This window comes from Panthera tigris, chromosome C1 (assembly GCF_018350195.1).
Source record: "Panthera tigris isolate Pti1 chromosome C1, P.tigris_Pti1_mat1.1, whole genome shotgun sequence".
In the NCBI taxonomy this organism is placed as follows: domain Eukaryota; kingdom Metazoa; phylum Chordata; class Mammalia; order Carnivora; family Felidae; genus Panthera; species Panthera tigris.
Window position 1 is genome coordinate 96,026,840 of NC_056667.1, and position 19,370 is coordinate 96,046,209.

The 19,370-nt window shown below is 40.3% G+C and overlaps 1 protein-coding gene and 1 long non-coding RNA gene across 4 annotated transcripts in view; one reads left to right on the top strand and one right to left on the bottom strand.

The window, feature by feature from the left end:
- Nucleotides 1-19,370, top strand: part of MAGI3 (membrane associated guanylate kinase, WW and PDZ domain containing 3) — a 245,345-nt gene that overhangs the window by 6,400 nt on the left and 219,575 nt on the right. The gene's annotated exons all lie outside the window — the stretch shown is intronic.
- On the bottom strand, nt 1,170-9,161 carry LOC122241562. The gene is made up of 3 exons (XR_006221827.1): nt 9,119-9,161; nt 6,037-6,731; nt 1,170-1,895 (listed from the first exon to the last, which is right to left on the bottom strand). It is a non-coding gene; the product is annotated as an uncharacterized LOC122241562 (long non-coding RNA).

Sequence of the window (19,370 nt, forward strand, 5' to 3'; positions counted from 1 at the left end):
GTACATGTTAAATGTGAAAGAACATTTCCTTTTTGTGGCTTGTTAGGGTCTTTGCCACCTGCTCTTATTTTCTGCCTTTGCTACCTGGGGAGAGAATTGTAAAGAATTTTGAACTTGCCCTGGCTTTGAAAGATGGATATATTTTCGTTGAGTGCAATTAGTATCCTTTTAGTAGTATGTAAGAAGCAGAAGAGAAAAACATGGGGCAAGAATATTCAATACAGATAGGTCTACAGTATAGTCTATCTCAGTAGTGTGCGAGTATGTGTATAAAACCTTACTTTGTATAAATGCACAAAAACGGCATTATAGAATAATTGGAAAATGGAGAATCATACTAATTGTTTAAGTATGTAGGTAGTTCTAATATGAATCTTCTTATAAGGTGTTTTTTTTTTTTTTAATTGGAGCTTGAAATGTTTTTCTTGTAGAATAATGTTGGTAAAGTGCTTAATGCTATTTCTACCTTCAGCCTTATTCAACTCATAATGTAATGAGTATTTTTATTTAACCCATAATGTAGCTGAAATATTACCAGTAGTACTGTGCTTTATGGTAATAGGCTTTCTTGTGTTACCTTGGAAGCCTAGCCGATTTTATAGGAAAATGCAATTTCCTAGTCTAGTAAAAAGGGAACTGGAAATAGATTTCCACCTTAACTCCCCCTTTTCTTTTGTTACAGTCACAGTTGACTGACTTCCAGAGAAGAGGGTCATACCATTATATCTCCATTCCCCCCCCCCCCCCCCAATGTGTTCTGATGCATCTGCATTGCAGTGGTTCCCAGGAGCAATTCTGCCTCCCTCCCCGCTAATTTCAGTCATCCCATGGTGGGGATGCTTGGACTGCATTTTGCTGGGGAGCCACCTGAGTGCCCCAAACTTTTTTGTAATAATGTATTTGCGGTTCAGGGCTTTTAAAGTATTATGGAATGCAAATTGGAAGGAAATTTTGCTTCAGATTTATTGAAATGAGCATCTATTCTATTTGGAGGCTGTCCCTCTTGTTTTGGGCATGCATTATGAACAGTAACTGACTTACTTAATTAAAACTTTCTAGCATCTTTGGCTCTTTGCTTTTTCATTGTGGAGATAATTTTAAACACATAATTATTTTTCTTGCTTTCAGGAAGTTTGTGAGAGGGTACCCTGTTTGTCATTGTTGTTCTGATTAGGAATTACACGTGACTATGAAAAAGTGGGATTTTACTGCACATGATGGACATTTCACAGAAATAGTTTGATGGAATGAAAATACTCTGAAAGGGAGGCAAAAAAGAAGCATTTACTAGTAAATGCTTTATTTCTGACCTTAGTCAAATAGAATTAAGTGAAATTGGCATTTTTTTCCTCTAATAAAATAATTTTTAAAAATCCCCTTTAATGGAGTAGCCTTGGAGATCTGTTACTCTTTGGATATGGTTATCCAGTTTGCAACAGGTATCCGGTAATAGGTAGGTCAGATCTCATCAGGAAGGGAAAAAAAAATCCTAATTCACATGTCAATTTCTGTGTTTGTAAGGATTCTTTAGCAAGTGACAGAAACTACTGAGGTTAATTTAGGCTAAGAAATTTATTGGCTTACATACATGAAAATGCACGCCTACGGCTAGCTATAACAGCTAAATTCATGCTCTCAAGTGATGGTCGTTGGGACTATTACTTGGCTCTTTTCCTCTGCGTTGGCTTCTTTTTCAACTCAGATCTCCGTGTAGCAAGAGAGGTGGTTCTGAATCCCCAAGTCACACAGAGTCCTTAAAGCTTCTCATCTTTGTTCTGGAATCCAGTAACAAATCTCATGCAGGGACTTTGTGCCCATCCCTTGGACCAGTTGTGGAGAGAGGGCAGCATGGTACCCTGATTGGTCAGGCCTGTGTGAGATGTCTACTGCTGCAGCTGGGAATAGAAAGCACAGTGTGATTAATAGCTGTTCTAGAACCCCAGGAGATAAGGGATGGATAGTTCCTCAAAAGACGGGATGCTGGCCTCTTTTAAAAGATTTAATCTCTCCTACTTTGAAACCAACAGCAGTACCCAGTTGTCATCAAGCTATCGTTTTTTAAAAACCAGATAGACTCTAGACCCAAACTGAGGCACTCCTTTTACTCAAATAGTTTATTTAAATATTACAATTTTTGAAGTTTTTGATTTAAAAGTTGCTTTTATCTAAATGGTCTTTAAGAGTTCAACATCCTAATTTAAAAAAAATTTTTAAGTTTATTTTTGAGAGAGAGAGAGAGAGAGAGAGAGAATCTGAAACAGGCTCCAGGCTCTGTGCTGTCAGCACAGAGCCCAACACCAGGCTCGAACCCACGAACCATGGGATCATGACCTGAGCCGAAGTTGGAGGCTCAACAGACTGAACCACCCAAGTGCCTCAACGTCTCATTTTTTTTAAAAGTACTGGTTGTAGTTTTTCGTTTTTCTTTTTTCTTTTTCTTTTTTTTTTTCTGTGTAACATCAAGATTCTTTGAACAGTGCTGCTTGTTCTTAGGTGGATGGGATACTTTGGAGGATCATTTAATTATCTTTGGCAGTGAGAAAATGATTATTTTTTTTATAATCTTTTTAAAAAATTTTTTTTTAACGTTTATTTATTTTTGAGACAGAGAGAGACAGAGCATGAACAGAGGAAGGGCAGAGAGAGAGGGTGACACAGAATCAGAAGCAGGCTCCAGGCTCTGAGCCATCAGCCCAGAGCCCGACGCGGGGCTCGAACTCACAGACCGCGAGATCGTGACCTGAGCTGAAGTCGGCCACTTAACCGACTGAGCCATCCAGGCACCCCGAGAAAATGATTATTAATCTAGTTAATGGAATTTTTAAAACCTAAGATTATTGTACCATTTGAACATGAAATTCTAAAATAATTGCTTTCCAGGATATTTTGCTTTTAAGACAATGGTCTTCTTAAATATAAATTTAAGGATGCATTTTTATTGTATTTCTAAGCGTTTCCTAACAATACCTTTCAACCATGATTTCAAAGAAGTCAAACATAATGAGCCTACTACTTCACTGACTCTTTGAAACACTCTTACACTTAAGCGTGTACTGTGGTATCTGTTTAATCACCTAAAAAGTTACTTAGAGACATTGTAGGATAAAATCAAACTACCTTTGTTTTTTTCCAACCTCCACTGGGGGTATTTGGAGTGGAAGCTGAAAATTGGAAGAGGGGTGGATAATCCGAATATCTTTGCACGCTATTTTTACCTTCTTGATTACCATATAAATATCTTCAACTTGGTACCATAAAAATAATGTTAATATCAACCTTCAGTTGCCATGAACAGTAGGAGTTTTGCAGTTTGGCTCATTGTGGTCTGGTAGTTTGTATCTTTAGTGAATGTTGAACATTGCCAAATTAATGGTAAATATTCTGTACATCAAAACCAGCATTCACGGAATTGGGTGTGATTTATCAAGAATCATAGCATGATTTTGTATTTTCAGATTAGTTTATGTCCATCTTGGGACGTCTTTAGACCGTATTTGGAAAATCGCTGCTTCTACTGCAGAAGTCTATTACCAGAGTTCAGTATTAATCCCATATATTGATTGATTAAGCCATGGAATCTGTTAAAATAATACAATTTCCTTACTTCTGCTCACAGAACTGTATCTTAAACCATCTCTGTAGCTTTGGGCAAAAGAACATTTTGTTAAAATATTATTAATTTTAGCTACGGATACTTTTCACTAGTTTCAGTGTTTTAAGTTGGAATGTCCATACTCCTTAAAAATTTAGTTTCCTTTTAATAGAGTTAGAATTGCTAACTAGAGCTATCTCATAGTGAAATGCTGGTGAATGAAATGACCCATCAGCCTTCCTTTGGTGGCACCTCTAGGGTGACAACCTTGCCCTGGGTCTAATAGGAATATTCTGACTTGGGGACTTGTTGCAAGAATGCTAGCTGCCGAGTACTGAGTAACAGTCGTATATCCGTGCATTATACACCACCTCATCGGGTTTATAAGGTTGTGTGTGTTGGCATACGTATATTCCTGGAAAGAACTTTGTGTGTTGTCATTCTCTATGAGTCAGGTGTTATCCTCTCTCTTTTACATGTGAGAAAACTAAGGTGCAGAAAGATGAACACACTGAAGGTCTCAGACTCACGAGGAGGACTGTGAACTGAAGTAACTTTTTTTTTAAACTTTTTTTAATGTTCATTTATTTTTGAGAAAGACACAGTGAGTGGGGGAGGGGCAGAGAGAGAAGGAGACACAGAATCGGAAGCAGGCTCCAGGCTCCGAGCTGTCAGCGCAGAACCTGACACGGGGCTTGAACCCACGAACCGTGAGATCATGACCTGAGCTGAAGTCGGACGCTTAACCGACTGAGCCACCCAGGCGCCCCTGACCTGAAGCAGCTTTGAGTCTTCCCTCTTCACTTTCCAGATAGAAAATTATTTCATTGTGTCTGGAGAATCTGCCGTACTTCCTTTTTCTCTATTAAAAGGAAAAACCCCCACGATTTTGAATTGTTCGAGTGGGTGTTAAATTCAGTAAAACATTGGGCAAGTACTTAAAATAAAAGCTTCGTTGCTTCTGTTTCTAAACAAAGTTTGTGGCAGTGCAGTTTAATCCGTATAGCCAAACTGCGTGATGAAGTAGTTATTCCCAAGAGTTACCAATCAGACAGAAAGTTAGCATTAATTCTTGCTACTGTTGTAAGATACTGTTCTCAGCAGTTCTATGTAAAGGCCTGGATACTCTTAGCATAAATATACTTGTGAAAATTGTATACCTGATGCTGCAAATAATACCTTGTTCTCATGTTTCGTGTCCACTCACTCTGTAATTCACTCACCAGGAAGGTGTTTGTTAACACACGCATCTTGAGCCAGGTGGCCTAAAAAATGCTCTGATGAATGTACACCTGAATAAATTTTGGAACTCGGGATTTTTTTTATAAACATGCAGACTCTGTTCAAAGCATACTTTGCTTTTAAATAAAATTCAGCTAAGCTAGATAGAAGAATAACTCATTGTATTCAAGTAGATCTCTCTGCTTCCAGGCTTCAGGAACTACACGCTAAGGTGGTTCCATTGAAGAGGCAGTGAAAGCAGGTCGTGAAGTATTGGCACCTCTTATTCTTTAAGTGTTTGTGCTGTTATGTTTTCTATTTGGGCTTAAAGTCAGCCATTCAGCTGGAAGGAACCATAGCAATCCAACTAATACCCTTAGTCTACAGGTAAATAAATTGAGGCTTAGCAATGGCACATAACTCTGCTCAAGAGTCGTAGCGCAAAGCTGGCAGAGCAGGGACTAGAACTCGGGTTGCTTTTATTTTGGCTTCTGGCAGAAGCATTTCTGTAGGAAAGTTTAGCGAAGTTGGTGGGGGAGAAAAAAAGAAGTAACCTGTTAAACATCTTCTGTCTCTTTATGAGATCTGCCTGATTTTGGAATTAATCAGGCCAGACTCGGTCTGTCATGCCATCAGCATGCAACGAGTGTTGTTGTGGTACAGAAGGAGCTGGAGCACAAGAAAGAATTTTAATCGTTATATATAATGTCACAGTTTTCCAGGGCATTTGTAGCCTTACGTAACGCAGTAGTCTGTGGTTAAGATCTACATAGCCAGACAATTGTTGGCTGGTGTAACAGCTGTATGTGTGAGTATTGGTTCTTGTTAGTTGTTTTTAGCTTTGAAACATTATTTCTCCTCTCAGAAAGATCCTCCACAAGGCTTTCATTGGAGTCCTTCTGAATGGGCGCCCTGTATGGCAGACTCGGGTTTCTCTTCTTGCCCTTCTCGGTGGGGTGATAGTACAAGTCCGAGTTAGAGCCGGCTCCACTTCTGTTTTTTTCCCTTGGCCTGACAAGGGGATGCAGTGGAGGAAAATGAGTTCTTAGGCTCGGGACTGCTCAGGGATGTGGTAGAGGAACCGTCAGGGGCACTTCTGGCTCAGGATCCTTGAGCTTGCCTGGCTGGGATGATGGTTGACGTGACTGAGATGCTCCTGCTGAGTACAGGACAAGTAGATGTCTCGGCCCACAGAGACCTGGCCCAACAGAGAAAATACCCACCTGGGTGCGACAACACTGAAGAAGGGCGTCTGGGTGGCAGCGCTGGGGAGACTGTCTTTATTAGGTGTGACTTATGGGAATGGTGGCATCTTGCTTGGGCCCTTGGTGTGTCTGTGAAAGAATAGCATGGGTACCTGCTGTCAACCTACCATATATTCTTGCAGTATTGGCCGGGGTAAAGTGCAGGAAACAGAAAAGGATGCAATACAGGGAATTGGTTGCTTAGGGAATCTTTGAAAGGGCTAGAGAGCTGGGCTCAGGCCAGGAATCTGGGAGCGACTTCTAGGACACCTTGGAACAACCTGCCATGGGAGCTGTCCCGTCTGCCACTGTCAGGAAAGTGGCAATCAGGAGGCTGCCACTGCGACTAAGGCAAGAGAAACCACTGCCTTTGTGACGAAGGGGACCATAGCAGCCACTGCTGTTGCCATCATAGCTGCTTGAAGTCTGGAATGTGGTGTCTGGCCGGTGCCGTGGCAACTTCTTGATGCCTCTGAGCTGTTGACTAGAGGCTCCCCAATACCCTTGAAGCTGGAGCCTGGACGCTGATACGCCTGTGACCTTCTTTGCTAGCTGAAGACCGCTAAAAGCCACAGGCTGGTGGAGCTCTGCCTTGCTTCTGCCATCTGTGTTTTGTGTCCTACGTCTTCATGGTGGAACCAAATTTTCATTCCGAATACTAGTCATAAAGGAACCTGGAAAATAACAGTTTTTCGTTTTCCAGCCTCTGCATTTCAGGAAGGCATACTATAAGCACGTGAATGCTGCATGCCAGCTGATGATCCCCACACATCTTTTTAAAGATCGTATTTAAATACACTTTAACCCTTTCCTGATAACTCATTGTCATTTCTGCGAGCTCCTCTTTTTGAAACGGCCTTCGTTGGAATGATCACAGGGCCGATGGATTTTAACATCTCTGTCTTTGTACTAGCTCACGTCTGTCCCGCCTCCTGCCCCTGCTGCTTGAGATATCTGTGTTTTATATCACTTGATCTCCACCTCCCCTACAAGCCGTAGGCATCCAGGGCAGGGAGAGCACCTCAAATGAAGCAACAGATTCATAGGCTGGTCAGCAACCTGTGATTTCCGTGGCCTAGAAAGATGAATGGAGCCAGTGAGAATCTTTCCTGGGGATGTGAACTCAGACAGAAAGGAAAGAATTTCCAGTTAGGAGTAGGGATTTCAGCTGAGGGGTTTTGCAGTGGTGCAGTGGAGTTGACCGTACTCTTTTGCAAGACTGATGGTTAAATTTTCAGGAATTGTGTGAGTGAGTTGTCCAGGACAGCTATTTAACAACATTAAGTTGCATAAATTTACAGTTAAGCAAATTATGTTAAAAACAAAGGTATTTAATACTCAAAACTAACGATTTCCTTATTCTCAGCTTTATTGAAGTATAATTGACAAAATTGTAATATATTTAAAGCATACAATGTGAGGATTTGATATACATACACGTTGTGAAAGGACCCCCACAATTGAATGAACATTTCCGCCCTTCACATATTTACTGTCTTTATTTTGATGAAAACACTTAAGTTAGTAAATTTCAGTTATGCAGTATAGAATTATCCACTTAATCATCATGTTATACATTCGGTTGTAACATGACTAAGGTCTGAGAAGCTAAAGTTTGCACTGTTTGCCAACCTCTCCCCTTTTCCTGTATCCCAGCCCCTGGCAACCACCACTCCACTGTTTCTATGAGAAGATTGACTCCTTTTTCTTTTTTTCTTTTTCTTTTTTCTTTCTTCCTTCCTTTTCTTCTCCCCCGCTCTGCTCCCCCTCTTCTCCCTTGACTCCACGCCCTATTTTATTTTAATACATTTTACTACCATCTGTGCTCTTGGGTTTCTTCACATTTATTATCTCTGAGTGGTGGAAATGCTATATAATAGTATGGGGAGGGAGAGTCAAGGTTGGAAAGGCCATGCTAAACCATGTACCAACTAATGTTATGGGAGAAGAAAGTATGAGTGAGCAGAAGAAATGATGCATGCTGTGGGGCTGAGGGGTGTTCACAGTAGACCACAGGAGGGAAGGACCACAAACTCTACTTCCCAAGGTCCAGGATCACTCTGGAGTCATCCTACGGCTCTAACCTCCAGGAGGTGCAGCCCTACCTATTTTATTCCCTGTTCTTGGAATTGTGTGAAATTTTGAATTCCTCTGTGTTATCAACCTTAATAGAACACTTTGGAATTTTATGGTATTTTATTTATTTATGATTATGTGCCTTTTCTCATGAAGAGGAGACCGTGTGTTGAAAGTTTGGGTTCAGGTTTTGTGGGATGAAGATTGAGGTAAAGAAGGTCAAGAGGGGCAGGAGCAGTGTGATGTGTGGTTATTTCCGGAGAGGAGCATTTGTACCTTGTAATTTTTGGTCCACATCCCTGCCCCAGGTACATTTCGTATTAGAAGATTGAAATCTCCACTGAGGGATGGCTACTGTAAATGTATATATTTCACTCTGTGGCGTTTTTCATGTGTAAACCGTGCACAGACTGGTAGAGTTACTTGTACACGGAGTAGCATGTTACTGTGTAAATGCCCTAAGCCTCAAAGGCTAGAGAGAGTCTTGGGGCACAGGTGGTCTCTCTGGCTTCTCTTGTTGCTCGCTGCCTCAGCCTCCTCGGCTGCCTTTGATCAGCTGCTCCCTCTCTGCTCATCTCTCCAGTTTTGTTTTCTCTGTACTCTGATTGCTTCTCCCATGCGTCTCTGCTTTCCAAAGAAAAAACTGACCTTGGAGAGATCCTGCCCGCCAATCGCAGCGTGCCTTCACTTCCCCACGTGGGTTGTCCGATCTCAGGGGGTCAGGTGGAAACCTAGGGTGGCCTTCATCTATTTTCTTTTATGTTTGTCCTTGCCTAGATAGTCGGGAGCTGCCCTGTACCCCCAGAACATGTGCGTGTTATGTTTTTTCTATTTCTGGAGTTGGAAGTATTCCAGAAACCTGGTCTCTAGGTAATATTTTATTTGATGTCCTTGTTTTAGAGGTTCAAACTGGACTGCACATAGTAAACAAACCCTGTCTTTTAAAAAGTCATCTTAAAAAAACAGTGATTGGACGGGCACCTACCTGGGTGGCTCTGTTGCTTGAGTGTCTGACTTCAGCTCAGGTCATGATCTGACAGTTGGTGGTTCAGAGCCTGGGGCCTGCTTCAGATTCTGTATCTCCCTCTCTCTCTCTGCCCCTCCTCCACTCAATACTCTCTCTCTCTCTCTCTCTCTCTCTCAAAAGTAAACATTAAAAAAAGTAGTGATTGGAAATGGATCTTTGAAAGGCCAATAGATAATCTCTTAAGATGATTTCTTACTCATTGAAAGCATAAAAAGTTGCCTAACTATGGCAGTTAGTCTGCTGTTGAAATTCTTGTTAGCATTCTATCCCTTTATCGGTATTAAGGAACTTCTTACTATAAATAAACAATATAGAAATATTTTATCATCCCCCCAAAATAGTAAACGGGAATAGGTATAATTTGTCTTATTACCTGCAGTTTGCAAACTTTTCACCTCCTAAGATACTACTTTTTCTCTATCACTGGCACTGGTGGTGATTAGAGAACATCTATGCAAACAATATTAAAAGCTCACAGCTCAGGGGCCCTGGGTGGCTCAGTCGGTTAAGTGTCTGACTTCAGCTCAGGTCATGATCCCGTGGTCCTCCAGTCCGAGCCCTGCATCAGTCTCTGTGCTGACAGCTCAGAGCCTGGAGCCTGCTTCGGTTTCTGTGTCTCCCTCTCTCTCTGCCCCTTCTCCCCCGCTCGCACTGTGTCTCTCTCTGCCTCAAAAATAAATACACGTTAAAAGAAAAAAAAAAAGTTCACAGCTCTTCTGTGGCCATTTTCTAACCTTGGGGGCCTGAGTACTTGAGGTGATAAGGTCAGAATTTCTTCTTTGTGCTTTTATGGAGTCCCTCTCTTTAAACAATGGTGCGGCCTTGCTGAGCTGTTAATTGGCTTCCTGCTCATAACAATAATTTCTGAAAGAACAGTTGTGTTAGTGTGTGTGTGGTAAGTGGTCCTCACATACCACTTAGCCAAACCTTTCTTGTCCTGATTTTTCACCTCAAGCTGCTCTAGGAAGCTTTTCACTAGGGGGAACAAGAGTATCTCCATTTCTATTGTCCTTGTTGTCTATTGGTTTTTAAAAATAATGGAACTAAATAGAAACACAGGGCTTGGTGCATGTAACTTTACTTTACACACCACAGTTTAGGGCCAGTTGTCTTTTTTTTAGGTTCCTAGAGGTGAAATTACAACCTCCAGACCATCTTTTGGCCAAATCCAAACAGATTTTTAGTAAAGTTTGATGGAATTTTACATAAAACTGTGGCCAAAGCACAGTTGAGTTGTAGGACTTTAAAATGTGGGCTTGGAATCAATCTGTGGTGGGATCTCAGTTCTACCACTTATCATCTGTTACCTTGGACAGATTACTTAGAAGCCTCAGACTTCATCTGTAAAGTGAATATAATCCTGCATATCTCATAATGTTGAAAAATATTGTGTTAGATGCAATTGGGCAGGATGTTTTTCCCTACTGTTTTAAAATGCCCCAGAAAAATCATTATTATTATTTTATTCATGACCCTTGTTTGTAACAGGTTTAGAATGTTTACTGTTTTAAATCACTGACCTAATTACATTTCTCATAATTATAATGCTGTTAATTCAACCATAGAGATAACTAGGAGTTATCCTGGAGAACTGGGACCAGTAATGAATATGGCTTTTCTTATTAAGTATCAAAATTCAGAAATATACGTGGGTCTGCCTTAAAGATAAATAATACCTTCATGAGCTGAAAACTGCAACTTTAGGTAATAATGCAGTATATACCTAGGTTGGAATTGTGTGCCCCCAAAATGTATGTTGAAGTCCTACCTCCAGGACTGCAGTTTAGAAGTACGGTCATCGCAGACATAATTAGTTAAGATGAAGTCCTCCTGGGGCGCCTGGGTGTCTCAGTCGGTTAAGCATCCGATTTCGGCTCAGGTCATGATCTCACGGTTCGTGAGTTCAAGCCCCATGTTGGGCTCTGTGCTGACAGCTGAGAGCCTGGAGCCTGATTCAGATTCTGTGTCTCCCTCTCTTCGCCCCTCCCCCATCCAAGCATCCGTGCATGTGCACACTTTCTCTCTCTCTCTCTCTCTCAGATAAATAAAACACTAAAGAAAAAGTGAAGTCCTCTTGAGTAGGGTAGGGTGGGTTCTTCAGAGAAGAGACACCTGAGGGGGAGGATGCTGCCCGACCACGAGACTGTGGAGGCAGCGCTTTGAAGGGCTGCACCTGCCGGCCAGGGCCACTAAAGATTGAGAGCTACCCCCAGAAGCTAAAAGAGACAGAGACTCCACCCAGGATCTTGGAGAGACTGTGGCCCTGATGGGACCTTGTCTGTGGACTTCTAGCCTCCAGAGCTGTGAGAGAATAGATTTCCATTGTTTTGAGCCACCTAATTTGTGGTACTTCGTTACAGTAGCTTTAGGAAACTACTCTACCATTTTATAATGATAAATATATCCCTGCTATTTAAGAGACATTTCTGTATGGAAAAAAGAGAAACATCTCAGTGCAGTGGAATTATCACCTTCTTTAGAACCTCTTACATTGTGGATTAATATGCTAGGTGTAATCAAATATATTTTTTATTTCAGCAATTAATATGATCGATAACAAAAGCTAATTACTGTATAAATTCTCTCAGGCTGAAGGACTACAACATTGTAGAGTAGGCGATAAGTCACTTCCTTACATGGGTTTCCTTAGTCATGTTCCCCACCTTTGCCTTCGTGTGTACCATTCTGAGGGCAAGTGAACTAGTACCACAGTCAAATGTAAGAGCATAATAATATTATGTTTTCATTTGGCAGAAATTTACTGAACATCTGCTAAGTGCTTGACGGTATTCTAAGCATTGAGGATGTGGCCATGAAGCAAATAAGCTCTCTTACGGAGTTAGCGTTGCAGTTGGGGAGGTAGATAATAAATAAGAAAATATAAACTAATGCCACAATAATAGTTGTTGCAGTAGCAAAGACTTCAGTAGCTCTTACTGTATGCCAGACATTGCTTTTAAGTGTTCTCCTTCATATTTATTTAGTCTCGCAAGGACCCTATGAAACTGTTTTATCTCTGTGTTCAATCTGAGAAACCCTAGGCACAGAGAAGCTAAGTAACTTACCCTAGGTCACACAGTTAAGGGAAGTACAGAGCTGGACTCTGAATCTAGGCAGTGTGACTGCAGGGTCTGTGTTCATAAGCGATGTACTCTACCCTTCTGAAAAGCATAGATCAGGATGATGAGGTAGAGCGTGTATTGTTGAGACTGGGTGGCCAGGAAAGGCCTCCCCGAGGTGGGGACATGTAAGCCACAAGTTGAATGACTGGAAGGAAGGAGTCTGCCGAGTGAAATTTTTGAGAAGAAACCTTGCTGTCAGAGGGAATTATTAAGTACAAAGGTCTTAATGTAAGAACTGGGTGTGTCATAGGACTGGAAAGGCCAGTGTGACTGGTCCCTGGTAAAGGAGGGGAACAAGCAATAGGGCTGAGGTCGAAGAAGTCGGCAGAGGCCCGTGGGGGTCCGTAAGCCATGTTAAGGGTTTGGATTTCATTTATATTCATAGTGTCACCAGAATGTGTAGAGCCGGGGAATGATTGGCATACATTTCAAAAAGTCACTGTTCGTGATTTGGGAGGAGCAGGAGTAGAGGAAGGGAAGGAGGTGAAGGTCGGCTTGATCTAGCATACAAGTAGGGACGCTGAAGCTAAGGGGAAGGACTTGAGAGAGGTCTTGAAAGAGGAGCTAATGGGACTTGGCTGATTGTTTGCAGGTGAGGGAAGGAATGGCCTTCAGGGTAACTTGGAGTTTTTTGCTTTGAGCTTTGAGGTGAGGGTGTGTGGTGGTGCCATTTCCAGGAATAGGAAAGATGGGAGATTGGGGCTAGTGAAGAGGTTTTCTGTGGAGGAGGTATATCTGCCATCTAGATTACTTTCTTAACTCTTTACTCTCCTTCCTTTATTATATGTTAACCCATCCCCATATCCATCTGTCAGTCCTGTTTCTTACGCCTTTCAAAGTCAGTTGTAGTCATCAGTACGTTTTCCCAAGGCAGGTTTTTAGAATCTCCATTTTTCTCATTTTACAGACGAGAAAACTGAGGTGAGATGCTCGAGGTCGTGTAGCGAAATGTCGGCGGATCTAGGATTACCATGCAGGTTATCATCAGTCTCAGACTCTAATTTGATTTTATTTTAACATATATATAAGAACAAAAATGAATTTTGGGGACCGGACAGGTTTTGCTGCCAACTGGCATATGTGCTAAAAATCTCTTGGACCCAAATTTCAAAGACCAGATGCAAAGGATGTGGTACTACTGTTGCATTTGATTGGATTACAAAGTGAGCGTATCGCTTAGGACTTGTTGGAAAGTACAGTATAATGTAGAACGGAGAACATTTTCAGATAGTTGGTCCAGGAATGTAGCTTGGGATTCTTCCAAGCATTAATCCTCTTGTTGGCAAAACCTTTGCATTTAATTAGCAAATGTTCCGTGCATGCCTACTATGCTCTAAGCCTCACGCCAGGCCAAGATACAACAGGGAATGATTCATTTCCTTTCAAGGAATTTAGCCTTTCAGTTTTGTTTCAATTTCCTGAAATCTCCCTCTATCGTTTGCTGTATGTTTGTTTAAAAATGCAATAAAAGCTGTAGTTTAAAAGGTAAGAAGGTTTATTTAATCTAGGTAGAATTTCAGCCTCTGTGGCAAATTTATATGCATATTACATAGGCTGCAGGTTTTTCATTTGCTTTGTGTGAGCACCTTGTTTTCTAAGGAGTGAAAATAGGCCATTTTAGTCTCTAGCTGATGGAATTAACTAGCTAGGTTATCAGTGAAGTCAGTATCAAGCTTGGAAGTAAATAGTGATTTGAGTTGTTATAGGAGTATGAGACACGTTTATCTTCAAAAGTGACACTTAATTGTCTTAGATTGATGTTATTTTTGTGCTTCCTTGTAGAATAAACATTTTCACAATTTATTGACTTCTGATAGTTGAGTTTTAAGGAAATTAACCCAGTAGAGCGTTGTGTTCTTCCCGTACTGTGGTTGCTGTCTGTTCTAACATTTAATATCCTCCAGCAAGTCTCTCGCTCTTATCTTTCCAAACTCATTTCTCATTATTCCCCAGTACAGATACTCCGTTACAGCCAAACTAAAGTGTTTGCCCTACTTCTTCAAAATTCTGTCTTAAAGTTATTTCCTTCAGAGATTTTTTTAGGATTAATCTGTTACAAATTTTATTTGTATACTTTGCAGCTCCAGGATACTGAAATGGTTCTGTACTTTGCCATAATACATTATTAATTTTATAGCTCTTTAGCTCGGTAACTGAGACTCCATCCAGCGGACCGTGGTGTTAGAATTGGTCTATTACCAACGCTGAGGAAAGTGCTCAGATTTGCATTAATCAATAAAAACACTTTCTAGACTGGAAGGCAGTTCTGTACCTTTGACCAAGAAGAGCTTCACCTTGGTGGAAGGTTCGAGAGGAACAGTTTACTCTCCCTGATTTGTTTAGGAAAAAGAGAAGCAGATGGAATTTAGCTCCTTGTCAGTCATAATTAGAAAAGTATAGAGGGCGAGAATGCAAACTGGTGCAGCCACTCTGGAAAACGGTATGGAGGTTCCTCAAAAAACTAAAAAGAGAACCACCCTACGACCCAGCAATTGCACTACTAGGCATTTATCCACGGGATACAGGTGTGCTGTTTCGAAGGGACACATGCACCCCCATGTTTATAGCAGCATTATCAACAATATCCAAAGTATGGAAGGAGCCCAAATGTCCACTGACAGATGAATGGATAAAAGAAGCTATAGTATACATATATATACCTACAATGGAATATCACTCGACGCTCAAAAAGAATGAAATCTTGCCATTTGCAACAACACGTATGGAACTAGATTGTATTATGCTAAGTGAAAGAAGTCAGAGAAAGACAATACGATTTCACTCATGTGGAATCTGAGAAATTCAACACATGAACATAGTGGAAGAGAAGGAAAAATAAGATAAAAACAGAGGGAGACACACCATAAGAGACTCTTCAAGTACAGAGAACAAACTGAGGGTTGCTGGAAGGGTGTTGGGTGGGGGGAGGGGCTAAAAGACAGCCAGACCTAGTTGAATTAAAAAAGTTATGTCTTTTTTTTTTTTAAACTTAAGTTTTGGACACCGAGTCCAGTAAGGGAGGGAGATGTGATATTATTTATATAGTTCCCATAAACTGAATTGTGTACCTTGTTTTATAAAGAGTAAAACTCATGTTATGAATTTTTTCTTTGACTTCTGATTTGTCCCCATGAACTATTCCCGAGATTTTTACACTTAACACAGGAAAGGTTGGTCATCATTGGTACCAGTTTGGTCAAAATCAAGTAGGATGTCTGGGATAAGACTTCAACACCAGCATCCCTGGTATTAGGGAGAGACAGGGCTTAGGGCAAAGGTAAGATTATAAAGTGAAATTAGTGAAAATTAGTGAAATTAGTATTTGGTACCACCCTGACCCCACACACCATTTTCTCCGCTCTCATCTTCATTTTTACTTCCTGGTGGGGTTCCCCCCCCCCGTGTCTGTACACTCACTGTCTTTTGACTGTCTAGTCTCAGTACCGTCTTCCTGGCTGGCACTCCCTACCACTTGACATTTTCCCATCATATAGTAGAGAGGTGTCAGGAAAGTTCTCTGATTAACCTATACGAAGTAACACTAAACTGATGTGAGGAACTATCCCAGCCAGATGTGCTCAGGCACATTTTCCCCTTCATGTCCTGTATGACTCGAAATAATAGAATTTCAAGCAGTGCTGTTAAGAACTTTTCCTCAAATCTGCCTGATTTAACTGACTCTGGAAAGTATAAGGAAGGTACCTGTGGTTGCTAGCTCCTCTTTCAACATTGCATTTCTTCGGGCACTTGCGTTTCTGTTGCCTGAGGGCTACCTTCCCCCTTCTGTTGTCTTACCAGATTGCTTTCTGGAATGGTGGGTTGTTCCAAATAAATGGGGGGAGCGCCCTGTAGTTTGAGTTTATTTTGTAAGAACTGAAATGTAAGTCTGCTTTATCTTTTCCGGGTGACAGTCCTCTTTGTGGGGTTGACAAGCCTCTCTTTCTGTTACAAAGGAGTCTAGAGCGTGGATTTTGGTTATTGGTCCTAAATTTGAATTCCCGCCCTGCCACGGTTCTGCATTCAAAAGTTTCATAGAATATAAAGGATCAGGACAAAAAGAAATGACCCAGAAGCAATCATTAACATTACTTTTTCTTTTACTATTTTATTTTGTCTGTGACATTCCTAGACATGAGATTACCTGGTAAAAAAATATGAACATTTTTGGACATCTTGATAACTGTTACCTAATACTTTTTCATTGTACCATTCTGTCTTCATATCTTTGGAGTTTTATTTTCTTTTTTAGACAAATGTCAGATCTTTTAGCCCAAAAGAGATTCTTCTTTTGGTTCTAAAAGTCATCCATTGTTTTGGATTGTTTACTGAATTATTTAACAATGCAGGAAAACTTCAGCCCTCACCTCACAGCAGTAACTGTCATGTAGATAAATGATCACCATATACCTGGTGGTTAGCCTTGCCTTGGTAGCTAAATAGCCCAGTGAGGATGCCAAAAGTGTCTATTGGTGATTGGTTGTGTTCTGTCTTCTGCCTAAAATTTTGCCATGGGTAAAATTGCTTTGATCAACGGAAGATAGGGTCCTTTTACTCTGTATGTAAACATCTCTAGTTTGGATATCTGGCACTTACCTCCTCACTTCCCACTTTCTGCCCTCCTTTAGCCATAGTCAGATGGACCTTGTGTAAAAGCAGAAGTCATCTTGGCTATACAACCAAAGTTGTTGATATTTCCGTTTTAAACAACTGAATCAGTCTTAAGTTTTGAGGCAGTAAGTAAATTAAAATCCAAAACCAGTCCTGGGGTAAGCCACCAATAAATTGCCAAAATGTTTAAAAACACGACCTTGACAAATATAAAAGCTGTAATAGACAACCTATTCTTAGAAACTTAATCTCTGTTGAGTGGCAGTGTTTCAGTATTAAAGCTGAGCTGTTTGGGCACATTGACCTTAATCTAGTGGAAAGCAGTAGGCTTTGACATCGACACACAATCTCCATTTTAGTAACTACAAAATGCCTTGTTTTTAAATTATTGTTTCTGAACCTTGTATTTTCACTGATGACTTCTGATAGTATAATTATGCACCTCTATTATATCTTTTGTCAGAAGGCTAATTTGTAAATAAAGACTGACTTTCATATGTGTCCTGTAACCTGAAATAGTATCTGAAAGTGTCTTTTTAATTCACAATGATTCTTGAAAAACTGATGAATTAAATGAGCTATAAATTTTGTTGGAAACTGATTTCTAGCTTCTTTGAAGGGAATTGATTTGTTCTTTGGTTTCCTCTCTGAATCTTGAACAAAAATTAATTTTTAAAGGATGAAGTTGAATTTTCTCTTCTGTTTAGTGTCCATATAAAAATAAAAATAGATATTTGCAAATAAAAATATTTACATTTAGTAATAGTAATACAGTAGTTCTGTGAATTACCTTATTTCAATCCAGGTTAACATATATTGCAAAAGCAGGTTTAAATAAAGTAAATGATGTTTACGTGTAAGATACTGCTAGATGCTGTAATTAAGACTTAAGAGTTTCTTTCATATTTGTAACATTAATTCCAATTGTTAGGTGAAATTTGGTATATTTTCTTAATAAGATGAACTTATTGTAAGTTTCACATACTTATTGTAAGCATTTGGGTGAATGTATTACTAGACGAAATAATGAAAATCTGAAGCAATCCTTGCATTTTCAGAAACAGGCAATTGTTAATTGTACATCCTTTCCCCTAGTGTTTTTGGGTAGCTTTTTTGTAAATGCTTAGCTAGTAGTCTTTTCAGGAACACAGTACTACTAATAACAAAACTAAGCAATTATAACTCAAATGGTCTTTCTGCCCAAAATTCATTTAAATGTAAAGGAATTGGTTTTGTGTTTTTGTTTTTAATTACCCAGGCCCTTTACTTTATAGATTGAATAATTTATTTTACTTTTAATCAGATCCTACCGATCCACCCGCACACATGTGCCTGATGGAACCCCCATCACTGGTTATTTGCGGAGGTTTGTGTATACCAGCAATAGAGAAAGATCGTTTCTCCTTGTTTCCTGAATTCCTGACACTATTCAAATCCTTTGCATTTTATGCTCAGACTGTTTATATCCACTGTGATCTTCCTTAATCTTTTTTCGTTTCATCTTTGCCATTATGTCCTGTGCTCCAGCCCCAGATTAATTTCCTCAAGCATCACTTTTGTTACATCATTCCTGTGTTCAGAAACATCTGTGATCTCTTGTTGCCTACTGAAATCCTCTGGTTAGCACGGAAGCCTTACAGGTATGGACCAGCCTGCTTTTCCAGCCTCGCCTCCAATTATTCCCTCCTGTACCAATGAAATGGGTTTGTTCCTTACTCCAGAGTACTCCTTGTACTTCTTGTAAGTGTTAGGTATGTTATCTCTTTACCCTCTTTCCCAGTATCTTGTCTTTCTAATAATTTTTATGTCAGTTCGTGTTCTACTTTCTGGATAGAATTGTGTGTATAGGATAAGGTTAGATTATGGAGGATTTGAACGCTAGTGAGAGAGGTTTGTATTTTATCCTAAAGTCCGTGGGAATAGCCAGATGTTGTTGAGCTGAGGTTTATCTAATTAATAAAATAATATATGCTTAATCTGGCACAGGTGTGTAGGACAGATTAGAGAGGGTAGAGATTAGTGTGGAAATCTTGAAAGGAAGAATCCTATTTCCCAGGACAGGTAAAACTGATCCCATGGTAAGGAAGAGATACCAGGTATCAAAGGTGATGGATGTTGAGATACAGAAGAAAAGAGAATGTGAAGGACAGCTGGTTGAAGGAGGAATATGATTTACAATTTAAATTTGTTAGGATGATAGGATATGAGTGAGAACCTCAGGTTAGATCTTGAACGTGAGTTACATTAAGACTTGTTTCTCGGGGCGCCTGGGGGACTCAGTCAGTTAAGCATCCGACTCTTGATTTTGGCTCAGGTCATGATCTCATGGTTCATAAGTTCGAGCCCCACATTAGGCTGTGCACTGGCTGTGTGGGGCCTGCTTGGGACTCTCTCCTTTTCTCTCTCTCTGTTCCTCCCCTACTTGTGCATGCTCTCTCTCTCTCAAAATAAATAGATGAACTTAAAAAAAAAAAGACTTG